Below are 13489 nucleotides of genomic sequence, written 5' to 3' on the forward strand. Positions count from 1 at the left end.
CCACGCTGCAAAAAGAGTAAACACCAGAAATGCAGGACAGGCCATGGAGACATGGGAGCCTTGCTAGGCTGAGGGGTGGGATGTCAATTGCCTACAGCCACTCTGGAGAAGTGTACGGTGTGTCCTGAAACATGTAATAAACACAGCTTACAGAGCATAGGGCACTTCCACTCATGGGCGTATAAATTGGGAAAACTAAAAATCAACAAGACACAGGCACCCCAAAGTTTAGGGCTGCTCTGTGTACAAGATCCTCCACTTAGCTACACCTTAAGTATCCCAGGAAAGAGAAAAATGGATAAAGAAGTTGTGGTACTTAGGCACAATGGAATATCACTCAGCCATGAAATCAATGTCATAAGGCTAGTAGCAGCATGATGAGTGGATTTAGGGACGAGGATTCTAAGTGAAATAAGTCACACAGAAAAAGACAGTTATCCTAAGATATCACTTATAGAGGGCATGTCAAAATCGCTACACTTGAACTGAATTACAAAACAGAACAGAGTCACACATTTAGAAGACACACTATGGCTGCTTAACGGGAAAGGTGAGGTGGGCTGATGCATAAAACAAGGGTTTGAAATTAGCTCACATACCGTTCCATAAGCCAAATATGTAACAGACAAGACCTCCTCCCTGCTCAGTGAACTGGACTCAACACCCCCTATTCACCGCACAAGAATATATCTGACTAGCAAGAATCTTAAAACCTATGTATTGATATCTCTCTGGAGTTGAATCAAGAGGGTGTAAAGCGGCATAAACACAGCAGGGAAAAGCAGCTCAACCCCATTATCAAAATAAATTACTTAAAATGAACGCCATAAAACAAAGACAGTGAAAGAGAGAGAAATTCTTACAAAATCTGTTTGGGGGCTCTGATGCAACCTGCATTGACCATATCTAGACCCACAGCTGGATGAGACAAAAGGCTGGACAATCTTGGGGCTGAGAGGATTGGTGAGGTTGGGTGAGCAAACGCAGACCGTTTAAAGTAATACCGCGTGGTACCCACCCCATGGGTCCCAAATCTCCAGGTTCAAGGGCATCTTCCTACATCGAAAACATGCCTTGGAAACCCAGAAGATGGTACAGCGTGTGATCGGGAAAGGTTTCTAAAACGCACCTCATTTCTCCTCTCCTTGTGCTCGGGTTCGCCATTCCAGCCGCTTTACTAACAATCTCCCTACTTGGAGAATCAGCACCTGGAACCTCCTGTTTGTTTCGTACAGGTTGCAATTTGTCCTGAGGATGAACGGGAAGACGGGGAACCAATGAGAGACTAGCTCTAGGTGTTGGGACAGGCACAGGTCACTCTATTTCCCCATCAGGAAGAAGAATGAAGCACAGGCTCAGCCTGCCCCCCGGAACCAGAATAGGGCCTGAAGCAATCCTGCGCTTTTGCGGCCAGCTCCCAAAAAAGCGAGTTGACAAATGGAGCTCAGGGCCACTGCAATTCACAAACCTGCAGAGTTATAAATGATAACTCTCGTCCACAAATATATTGAGGGAAGGCAACGAAGAGGATTTGAAAGCAAGGCAGAATTGCAGGAAACAGATTTCAGGAGGTAGATTCGACTCGCCTTTAAAGCACATGAAAAGCGGCAAAACGTTGACAATGATGCCCTTTTTCCTGAATATATTCAGGAAAAAACGCATACGCCCTTTTTGGCCAACCAAGCAAGCCGGAAGTGCAAATCAGCACTACAAAGAAGTCTCGCTTGCCATCGGTCAAAAGGGCCACGCTGCAAAAAGAGTAAACACCAGAAATGCAGGACAGGCCATGGAGACATGGGAGCCTTGCTAGGCTGAGGGGTGGGATGTCAATTGCCAACAGCCACTCTGGAGAAGTGTACGGTGTGTCCTGAAACATGTAATAAACACAGCTTACAGAGCATAGGGCACTTCCACTCATGGGCGTATAAATTGGGAAAACTAAAAATCAACAAGACACAGGCACCCCAAAGTTTTGGGCTGCTCTGTGTACAAGATCCTCCACTTAGCTACACCTTAAGTATCCCAGGAAAGAGAAAAATGGATAAAGAAGTTGTGGTACTTAGGCACAATGGAATATCACTCAGCCATGAAATCAATGTCATAAGGCTAGTAGCAGCATGATGAGTGGATTTAGGGACGAGGATTCTAAGTGAAATAAGTCACACAGAAAAAGACAGTTATCCTAAGATATCACTTATAGAGGGCATGTCAAAATCGCTACACTTGAACTGAATTACAAAACAGAACAGAGTCACACATTTAGAAGACACACTATGGCTGCTTAACGGGAAAGGTGAGGTGGGCTGATGCATAAAACAAGGGTTTGAAATTAGCTCACATACCGTTCCATAAGCCAAATATGTAACAGACAAGACCTCCTCCCTGCTCAGTGAACTGGACTCAACACCCCCTATTCACCGCACAAGAATATATCTGACTAGCAAGAATCTTAAAACCTATGTATTGATATCTCTCTGGAGTTGAATCAAGAGGGTGTAAAGCGGCATAAACACAGCAGGGAAAAGCAGCTCAACCCCATTATCAAAATAAATTACTTAAAATGAACGCCATAAAACAAAGACAGTGAAAGAGAGAGAAATTCTTACAAAATCTGTTTGGGGGCTCTGATGCAACCTGCATTGACCATATCTAGACCCACAGCTGGATGAGACAAAAGGCTGGACAATCTTGGGGCTGAGAGGATTGGTGAGGTTGGGTGAGCAAACGCAGACCGTTTAAAGTAATACCGCGTGGTACCCACCCCATGGGTCCCAAATCTCCAGGTTCAAGGGCATCTTCCTACATCGAAAACATGCCTTGGAAACCCAGAAGATGGTACAGCGTGTGATCGGGAAAGGTTTCTAAAACGCACCTCATTTCTCCTCTCCTTGTGCTCGGGTTCGCCATTCCAGCCGCTTTACTAACAATCTCCCTACTTGGAGAATCAGCACCTGGAACCTCCTGTTTGTTTCGTACAGGTTGCAATTTGTCCTGAGGATGAACGGGAAGACGGGGAACCAATGAGAGACTAGCTCTAGGTGTTGGGACAGGCACAGGTCACTCTATTTCCCCATCAGGAAGAAGAATGAAGCACAGGCTCAGCCTGCCCCCCGGAACCAGAATAGGGCCTGAAGCAATCCTGCGCTTTTGCGGCCAGCTCCCAAAAAAGCGAGTTGACAAATGGAGCTCAGGGCCACTGCAATTCACAAACCTGCAGAGTTATAAATGATAACTCTCGTCCACAAATATATTGAGGGAAGGCAACGAAGAGGATTTGAAAGCAAGGCAGAATTGCAGGAAACAGATTTCAGGAGGTAGATTCGACTCGCCTTTAAAGCACATGAAAAGCGGCAAAACGTTGACAATGATGCCCTTTTTCCTGAATATATTCAGGAAAAAACGCATACGCCCTTTTTGGCCAACCAAGCAAGCCGGAAGTGCAAATCAGCACTACAAAGAAGTCTCGCTTGCCATCGGTCAAAAGGGCCACGCTGCAAAAAGAGTAAACACCAGAAATGCAGGACAGGCCATGGAGACATGGGAGCCTTGCTAGGCTGAGGGGTGGGATGTCAATTGCCAACAGCCACTCTGGAGAAGTGTACGGTGTGTCCTGAAACATGTAATAAACACAGCTTACAGAGCATAGGGCACTTCCACTCATGGGCGTATAAATTGGGAAAACTAAAAATCAACAAGACACAGGCACCCCAAAGTTTTGGGCTGCTCTGTGTACAAGATCCTCCACTTAGCTACACCTTAAGTATCCCAGGAAAGAGAAAAATGGATAAAGAAGTTGTGGTACTTAGGCACAATGGAATATCACTCAGCCATGAAATCAATGTCATAAGGCTAGTAGCAGCATGATGAGTGGATTTAGGGACGAGGATTCTAAGTGAAATAAGTCACACAGAAAAAGACAGTTATCCTAAGATATCACTTATAGAGGGCATGTCAAAATCGCTACACTTGAACTGAATTACAAAACAGAACAGTCACACATTTAGAAGACACACTATGGCTGCTTAACGGGAAAGGTGAGGTGGGCTGATGCATAAAACAAGGGTTTGAAATTAGCTCACATACCGTTCCATAAGCCAAATATGTAACAGAAAAGACCTCCTCCCTGCTCAGTGAACTGGACTCAACACCCCCTATTCACCGCACAAGAATATATCTGACTAGCAAGAATCTTAAAACCTATGTATTGATATCTCTCTGGAGTTGAATCAAGAGGGTGTAAAGGGGCATAAACACAGCAGGGAAAAGCAGCTCAACCCCATTATCAAAATAAATTACTTAAAAAAATCCTCATAAAACAAAGACAGTGAAAGAGAGAGAAATTCTTACAAAATCCGTTCGGAGGCTCTGATGCAACCTGGATTAACCATATCTAGACCCACAGCTGGATGAGACATAAGGCTGGACACTCTTGGGGCTGAGAGGATTGGTGAGGTTGGGTGAGCAATCGCAGACCCTTTAAAGTAGTACCGCGTGCTACCCACCCCATGGGTCCCAAATCTCCAGGTTCAAGGGCATCTTCCTACATCGAAAACGTGCATGGGAAACGCAGAAAATGGTACAGCGTGTGATCGGGAAAGGTTTCTAAAACGCACCTCATTTCTCCTCTCCTTGTGCTCGGGTTCGCCATTCCAGCCGCTTTACTAACAATTTCCCTACTTGGAGAATCAGCACCTGGAACCTCCTGTTTGTTTCGTACAGGTTGCAATTTGTCCTGAGGATGAACGGGAAGACGGGGAACCAATGAGAGACTAGCTCTAGGTGTTGGGACAGGCACAGGTCACTCTATTTCCCCATCAGGAAGAAGAATGAAGCACAGGCTCAGCCTGCCCCCCGGAACCAGAATAGGGCCTGAAGCAATCCTGCGCTTTTGCGGCCAGCTCCCAAAAAAGCGAGTTGACAAATGGAGCTCAGGGCCACTGCAATTCACAAACCTGCAGAGTTATAAATGATAACTCTCGTCCACAAATATATTGAGGGAAGGCAACGAAGAGGATTTGAAAGCAAGGCAGAATTGCAGGAAACAGATTTCAGGAGGTAGATTCGACTCGCCTTTAAAGCACATGAAAAGCGGCAAAACGTTGACAATGATGCCCTTGGCCAAAAAGGGCGTATGCGTTTTTTCCTGAATATATTCAGGAAAAAACGCATACGCCCTTTTTGGCCAACCAAGCAAGCCGGAAGTGCAAATCAGCACTACAAAGAAGTCTCGCTTGCCATCGGTCAAAAGGGCCACGCTGCAAAAAGAGTAAACACCAGAAATGCAGGACAGGCCATGGAGACATGGGAGCCTTGCTAGGCTGAGGGGTGGGATGTCAATTGCCAACAGCCACTCTGGAGAAGTGTACGGTGTGTCCTGAAACATGTAATAAACACAGCTTACAGAGCATAGGGCACTTCCACTCATGGGCGTATAAATTGGGAAAACTAAAAATCAACAAGACACAGGCACCCCAAAGTTTAGGGCTGCTCTGTGTACAAGAACCTCCACTTAGCTACACCTTAAACATCCCAGGAAAGAGAAAAATGGATAAAGAAGTTGTGGTACTTAGGCACAATGGAATATCACTCAGCCATGAAATCAATGTCATAAGGCTAGTAGCAGCATGATGAGTGGATTTAGGGAAGAGGATTCTAAGTGAAATAAGTCACACAGAAAAAGACTCTTATCCTAAGATATCACTTATAGAGGGCATGTCAAAATCGCTACACTTGAACTGAATTACAAAACAGAACAGAGTCACACATTTAGAAGACACACTATGGCTGCTTAACGGGAAAGGTGAGGTGGGCTGATGCATAAAACAAGGGTTTGAAATTAGCTCACATACCGTTCCATAAGCCAAATATGTAACAGACAAGACCTCCTCCCTGCTCAGTGAACTGGACTCAACACCCCCTATTCACCGCACAAGAATATATCTGACTAGCAAGAATCTTAAAACCTATGTATTGATATCTCTCTGGAGTTGAATCAAGAGGGTGTAAAGGGGCATAAACACAGCAGGGAAAAGCAGCTCAACCCCATTATCAAAATAAATTACTTAAAATGAACGCCATAAAACAAAGACAGTGAAAGAGAGAGAAATTCTTACAAAATCTGTTTGAGGGCTCTGATGCAACCTGCATTGACCATATCTAGACCCACAGCTGGATGAGACAAAAGGCTGGACAATCTTGGGGCTGAGAGGATTGGTGAGGTTGGGTGAGCAAACGCACACCGTTTAAAGTAATACCGCGTGGTACCCACCCCATGGGTCCCAAATCTCCAGGTTCAAGGGCATCTTCCTACATCGAAAACATGCCTGGGAAACCCAGAAGATGGTACAGCGTGTGATCGGGAAAGGTTTGTAAAACGCACCTCATTTCTCCTCTCCTTGTGCTCGGGTTCGCCATTCCAGCCGCTTTACTAACAATCTCCCTACTTGGAGAATCAGCACCTTGAAGCTCCTGTTTCTTTTGTACAGGTTGCAATTTGTCCTGAGGATGAACGGGAAGAGGGGGAACCAACGAGAGACTAGCTCTAGGTGTTGGGACATGCACAGGTCACTCTATTTCCCCATCAGGAAGAAGAATGAAGCACAGGCTCAGCCTGCCCCCGGGAACCAGAATAGGGCCTGAAGCAATCCTGCGCTTTTGCGGCCAGCTCCCAAAAAAGCGAGTTGACAAATGGAGCTCAGGGCCACTGCAATTCACAAACCTGAAGAGTTATAAATGATAACTCTCGTCCACAAATATATTGAGGGAAGGCAACGAAGAGGATTTGAAAGCAAGGCAGAATTGCAGGAAACAGATTTCAGGAGGTAGATTCGACTCGCCTTTAAAGCACATGAAAAGCGGCAAAACGTTGACAATGATGCCCTTGGCCAAAAAGGGCGTATGCGTTTTTTCCTGAATATATTCAGGAAAAAACGCATACGCCCTTTTTGGCCAACCAAGTAAACCAGAAGTGCAAATCAGCACTACAAAGGAGTCTCGCTTGCCATCGGTCAAAAGGGCCACGCTGCAAAAAGAGTAAACACCAGAAATGCAGGACAGGCCATGGAGACATGGGAGCCTTGCTAGGCTGAGGGGTGGGATGTCAATTGCCTACAGCCACTCTGGAGAAGTGTACGGTGTGTCCTGAAACATGTAATAAACACAGCTTACAGAGCATAGGGCACTTCCACTCATGGGCGTATAAATTGGGAAAACTAAAAATCAACAAGACACAGGCACCCCAAAGTTTCGGGCTGCTCTGTGTACAAGAACCTCCACTTAGCTACACCTTAAGTATCCCAGGAATGAGAAAAATGGATAAAGAAGTTGTGGTACTTAGGCACAATGGAATATCACTCAGCCATGAAATCAATGTCATAAGGCTAGTAGCAGCATGATGAGTGGATTTAGGGAAGAGGATTCTAAGTGAAATAAGTCACACAGAAAAAGACTCTTATCCTAAGATATCACTTATAGAGGGCATGTCAAAATCGCTACACTTGAACTGAATTACAAAACAGAACAGAGTCACACATTTAGAAGACACACTATGGCTGCTTAACAGAAAAGGTGAGGTGGGCTGATGCATAAAACAAGGGTTTGAAATTAGCTCACATACCGTTCCATAAGCCAAATATGTAACAGACAAGACCTCCTCCCTGCTCAGTGAACTGGACTCAACACCCCCTATTCACCGCACAAGAATATATCTGACTAGCAAGAATCTTAAAACCTATGTATTGATATCTCTCTGGAGTTGAATCAAGAGGGTGTAAAGCGGCATAAACACAGCAGGGAAAAGCAGCTCAACCCCATTATCAAAATAAATTACTTAAAAAAATCCTCATAAAACAAAGACAGTGAAAGAGAGAGAAATTCTTACAAAATCCGTTCGGAGGCTCTGATGCAACCTGGATTAACCATATCTAGACCCACAGCTGGATGAGACATAAGGCTGGACACTCTTGGGGCTGAGAGGATTGGTGAGGTTGGGTGAGCAAACGCAGACCGTTTAAAGTAATACCGCGTGGAACCCACCCCAAGGGTCCCAAATCTCCACGTTCAAGGGCATCTTCCTACATCGAAAACATTCCTGGGAAACCCAGAAGATGGTACAGCGTGTGATCGGGAAAGGTTTCTAAAACGCAACTCATTTCTCCTCTCCTTGTGCTCGGGTTCGCCATTCCAGCCGCTTTACTAACAATCTCCCTACTTGGAGAATCAGCACCTTGAAGCTTCTGTTTCTTTTGTACAGGTTGCAACTTGTTCTGAGGATGAACGGGAAGAGGGGGAACCAACGAGAAACTAGCTCTAGGTGTTGGGACATGCACAGGTCACTCTATTTCCCCATCAGGAAGAAGAATGAAGCACAGGCTCAGCCTGCCCCCGGGAACCAGAATAGGGCCTGAAGCAATCCTGCGCTTTTGCGGCCAGCTCCCAAAAAAGCGAGTTGACAAATGGAGCTCAGGGCCACTGCAATTCACAAACCTGCAGAGTTATAAATGATAACTCTCGTCCACAAATATATTGAGGGAAGGCAACGAAGAGGATTTGAAAGCAAGGCAGAATTGCAGGAAACAGATTTCAGGAGGTAGATTCGACTCGCCTTTAAAGCACATGAAAAGCGGCAAAACGTTGACAATGATGCCCTTGGCCAATAAGGGCGTATGCGTTTTTTCCTGAATATATTCAGGAAAAAACGCATACGCCCTTTTTGGCCAACCAAGCAAACCAGAAGTGCAAATCAGCACTACAAAGAAGTCTCGCTTGTCATCGGTCAAAAGGGCCACGCTACAAAAAGAGTAAACACCAGAAATGCAGGACAGGCCATGGAGCCATGGGAGCCTTGCTAGGCTGAGGGGTGGGATGTCAATTGCCTACAGCCACTCTGGAGAAGTGTACGGTGTGTCCTGAAACATGTAATAAACACAGCTTACAGAGCATAGGGCACTTCCACTCATGGGCGTATAAATTGGGAAAACTAAAAATCAACAAGACACAGGCACCCCAAGTTTCGGGCTGCTCTGTGTACAAGATCCTCCACTTAGCTACACCTTAAGTATCCCAGGAAAGAGAAAAATGGATAAAGAAGTTGTGGTACTTAGGCACAATGGAATATCACTCAGCCATGAAATCAATGTCATAAGGCTAGTAGCAGCATGATGAGTGGATTTAGGGACGAGGATTCTAAGTGAAATAAGTCACACAGAAAAAGACAGTTATCCTAAGATATCACTTATAGAGGGCATGTCAAAATCGCTACACTTGAACTGAATTACAAAACAGAACAGAGTCACACATTTAGAAGACACACTATGGCTGCTTAACGGGAAAGGTGAGGTGGGCTGATGCATAAAACAAGGGTTTGAAATTAGCTCACATACCGTTCCATAAGCCAAATATGTAACAGACAAGACCTCCTCCCTGCTCAGTGAACTGGACTCAACACCCCCTATTCACCGCACAAGAATATATCTGACTAGCAAGAATCTTAAAACCTATGTATTGATATCTCTCTGGAGTTGAATCAAGAGGGTGTAAAGCGGCATAAACACAGCAGGGAAAAGCAGCTCAACCCCATTATCAAAATAAATTACTTAAAAAAAACCTCATAAAACAAAGACAGTGAAAGAGAGAGAAATTCTTACAAAATCTGTTTGGGGGCTCTGATGCAACCTGCATTGACCATATCTAGACCCACAGCTGGATGAGACATAAGGCTGGACACTCTTGGGGCTGAGAGGATTGGTGAGGTTGGGTGAGCAATCGCAGACCGTTTAAAGTAATACCGCGGGGTACCCACCCCATGGGACCCAAATCTCCAGGTTCAAGGGCATCTTCCTACATTGAAAACGTGCATGGGAAACCCAGAAGATGGTACAGCGTTTGATCGGGAAAGGTTTCTAAAACGCACCTCATTTCTCCTCTCCTTGTGCTCGGGTTCGCCATTCCAACCGCTTTACTAACAATCTCCCTACTTGGAGAATCAGCACCTTGAAGCTCCTGTTTCTTTTGTACAGGTTGCAATTTGTCCTGAGGATGAACGGGAAGAGGGGGAACGAACGAGAGACTAGCTCTAGGTGTTGGGACATGCACAGGTCACTCTATTTCCCCATCAGGAAGAAGAATGAAGCACAGGCTCAGCCTGCCCCCGGGAACCAGAATAGGGCCTGAAGCAAACCTGCGCTTTTGCGGCCAGCTCCCAAAAAAGCGAGTTGACAAATGGAGCTCAGGGCCACTGCAATTCACAAACCTGCAGAGTTATAAATGATAACTCTCGTCCACAAATATATTGAGGGAAGGCAACGAAGAGGATTTGAAAGCAAGGCAGAATTGCAGGAAACAGATTTCAGGAGGTAGATTCGACTCGCCTTTAAAGCACATGAAAAGCGGCAAAACGTTGACAATGATGCCCTTGGCCAATAAGGGCGTATGCGTTTTTTCCTGAATATATTCAGGAAAAAACGCATACGCCCTTTTTGGCCAACCAAGCAAGCCGGAAGTGCAAATCAGCACTACAAAGAAGTCTCGCTTGCCATCGGTCAAAAGGGCCACGCTGCAAAAAGAGTAAACACCAGAAATGCAGGACAGGCCATGGAGACATGGGGGCCTTGCTAGGCTGAGGGGTGGGATGTCAATTGCCAACAGCCACTCTGGAGAAGTGTACGGTGTGTCCTGAAACATGTAATAAACACAGCTTACAGAGCATAGGGCACTTCCACTCATGGGCGTATAAATTGGGAAAACTAAAAATCAACAAGACACAGGCACCCCAAAGTTTCGGGCTGCTCTGTGTACAAGAACCTCCACTTAGCTACACCTTAAGTATCCCAGGAAAGAGAAAAATGGATAAAGAAGTTGTGGTACTTAGGCACAATGGAATATCACTCAGCCATGAAATCAATGTCATAAGGCTAGTAGCAGCATGATGAGTGGATTTAGGGAAGAGGATTCTAAGTGAAATAAGTCACACAGAAAAAGACTCTTATCCTAAGATATCACTTATAGAGGGCATGTCAAAATCGCTACACTTGAACTGAATTACAAAACAGAACAGAGTCACACATTTAGAAGACACACTATGGCTGCTTAACGGAAAAGGTGAGGTGGGCTGATGCATAAAACAAGGGTTTGAAATTAGCTCACATACCGTTCCATAAGCCAAATATGTAACAGACAAGACCTCCTCCCTGCTCAGTGAACTGGACTCAACACCCCCTATTCACCGCACAAGAATATATCTGACTAGCAAGAATCTTAAAACCTATGTATTGATATCTCTCTGGAGTTGAATCAAGAGGGTGTAAAGCGGCATAAACACAGCAGGGAAAAGCAGCTCAACCCCATTATCAAAATAAATTACTTAAAAAAATCCTCATAAAACAAAGACAGTGAAAGAGAGAGAAATTCTTACAAAATCCGTTCGGAGGCTCTGATGCAACCTGGATTAACCATATCTAGACCCACAGCTGGATGAGACATAAGGCTGGACACTCTTGGGGCTGAGAGGTTTGGTGAGGTTGGGTGAGCAAACGCAGACCGTTTAAAGTAGTACCGCGTGCTACCCACCCCATGGGTCCCAAATCTCCAGGTTCAAGGGCATCTTCCTACATCGAAAACGTGCATGGGAAACGCAGAAAATGGTACACCATGTGATCGGGAAAGGTTTCTAAAACGCACCTCATTTCTCCTCTCCTTGTGCTCGGGTTCGCCATTCCAGCCGCTTTACTAACAATCTCCCTACTTGGAGAATCAGCACCTTGAAGCTCCTGTTTGTTTCGTACAGGTTGCAATTTGTCCTGAGGATGAACGGGAAGAGGGGGAACCAACGAGAGACTAGCTCTATGTGTTGGGACAGTCACAGGTCACTCTATTTCCCCATCAGGAAGAAGAATGAAGCACAGGCTCAGCCTGCCCCCCGGAACCAGAATAGGGCCTGAAGCAATCCTGCGCTTTTGCGGCCAGCTCCCAAAAAAGCGAGTTGACAAATGGAGCTCAGGGCCACTGCAATTCACAAACCTGCGGAGTTATCAATGATAACTCTCGTCCACAAATATATTGAGGGAAGGCAACGAACAGGATTTGAAAGCAAGGCAGAATTGCAGGAAACAGATTTCAGGAGGTAGATTCGACTCGCTTTTAAAGCACATGAAAAGCGGCAAAACGTTGACAATGATGCCCTTGGCCAAAAAGGGCGTATGCGTTTTTTCCTGAATATATTCAGGAAAAAACGCAAACGCCCTTTTTGGCCAACCAAGCAAGCCGGAAGTACAAATCAGCACTACAAAGAAGTCTCGCTTGCCATCGGTCAAAAGGGCCATGCTGCCAAAAGTGTAAAAACCAGAAATTCAGGACAGGCCATGGAGACATGGGAGCCTTGCTACGCTGATGGGCAGGATGCCAATTGCCAACAGCCACTCTGGAGAAGTGTACGGTGTGTCCTGAAACATGTAATAAACACAGCTTACAGAGCATAGGGCACTTCCACTCATGGGCGTATAAATTGGGAAAACTAAAAATCAACAAGACACAGGCACCCCAAAGTTTAGGGCTGCTCTGTGTACAAGAACCTCCACTTAGCTACACCTTAAGTACCCCAGGAAAGAGAATAATGGATAAAGAAGTTGTGGTACTTAGGCACAATGGAATATCACTCAGCCATGAAATCAATGTCATAAGGCTAGTAGCAGCATGATGAGTGGATTTAGGGACGAGGATTCTAAGTGAAATAAGTCACACAGAAAAAGACAGTTATCCTAAGATATCACTTATAGAGGGCATGTCAAAATCGCTACACTTGAACTGAATTACAAAACAGAACAGAGTCACACATTTAGAAGACACACTATGGCTGCTTAACGGGAAAGGTGAGGTGGGCTGATGCATAAAACAAGGGTTTGAAATTAGCTCACATACCGTTCCATAAGCCAAATATGTAACAGACAAGACCTCCTCCCTGCTCAGTGAACTGGACTCAACACCCACTATTCACCGCACAAGAATATATCTGACTAGCAAGAATCTTAAAACCTATGTATTGATATCTCTCTGGAGTTGAATCAAGAGGGTGTAAAGCGGCATAAACACAGCAGGGAAAAGCAGCTCAACCCCATTATCAAAATAAATTACTTAAAAAAAACCTCATAAAACAAAGACAGTGAAAGAGAGAGAAATTCTTACAAAATCTGTTTGGGGGCTCTGATGCAACCTGCATTGACCATATCTAGACCCACAGCTGGATGAGACATAAGGCTGGACACTCTTGGGGCTGAGAGGATTGGTGAGGTTGGGTGAGCAATCGCAGACCGTTTAAAGTAATACCGCGGGGTACCCACCCCATGGGACCCAAATCTCCAGGTTCAAGGGCATCTTCCTACATTGAAAACGTGCATGGGAAACCCAGAAGATGGTACAGCGTGTGATCGGGAAAGGTTTCTAAAACGCACCTCATTTCTCCTCTCCTTGTGCTCGGGTTCGCCATTCCAGCCGCTTT

Source organism: Eubalaena glacialis, chromosome 1 (genome assembly GCF_028564815.1).
Source record: "Eubalaena glacialis isolate mEubGla1 chromosome 1, mEubGla1.1.hap2.+ XY, whole genome shotgun sequence".
Lineage (NCBI taxonomy): Eukaryota > Metazoa > Chordata > Mammalia > Artiodactyla > Balaenidae > Eubalaena > Eubalaena glacialis.